Here is a 775-nt window from a genome sequence, read left to right on the forward strand (position 1 = left end):
AGGATGAGGATGACGCTAGGATGAGGATGAGAATGTGGAAGAGGATGAGGATGAGGATAAGGCTAGGATGAGGAAGAAGAGGAGGATGAGGATAGGATGAGGACGAGAATGAGGAGGAGGATGAGGATCGGATGAGGATGTGGATATGATGAGGAGGAGGAAGAGGATGAGGATGAGGATAGGATGATGACGAGAATGAGGATGAGGATGAGGATGACAATAGGATTAGGACGAGAATGAGGATGAGGATGAGAATAAAATGTGGATGAGGACGAGGATGAGAATAGGATGTGGATGAGGACGAGGATTAGGATAGGAAGAGGACGAGGATGAGGAAGAGGATGAGGATAAGGAAGAGGATGAGAATAAGGAAGAGGATATTATAAGGATGAGGATGAGGATGAGGAGGAGGATAGGTTGAGGACGAGAATGAGGACAAGTATAGGATGCAGAGTAGAATGAGGATGAGGACGAGGATAGGATGAGCATGAGGATAGGATGAGGAGGAAGATGAGGACGAGGATGAGGATGAGGATGAGGATGAGAATGAGAATGAGGATAGGATGCGGATGAGGATGAGAATAGGATGAGGACGAGAATGAGGATAGGGATGAGGATACGATGAGGATGAGGAAGAGGAAGAGGATAGGATGAGGACGAGAAGGAGCATGAGGGGGAGGAGGATGAGGATAGGATGAGAATGAGGAGGATGAGGACGAGAATGAGGATGCGGATACGATGAGGATGAGGATAAGGATAGGATTAGGAGGAGGAT

This window comes from Lupinus angustifolius, chromosome LG11 (assembly GCF_001865875.1).
Source record: "Lupinus angustifolius cultivar Tanjil chromosome LG11, LupAngTanjil_v1.0, whole genome shotgun sequence".
In the NCBI taxonomy this organism is placed as follows: domain Eukaryota; kingdom Viridiplantae; phylum Streptophyta; class Magnoliopsida; order Fabales; family Fabaceae; genus Lupinus; species Lupinus angustifolius.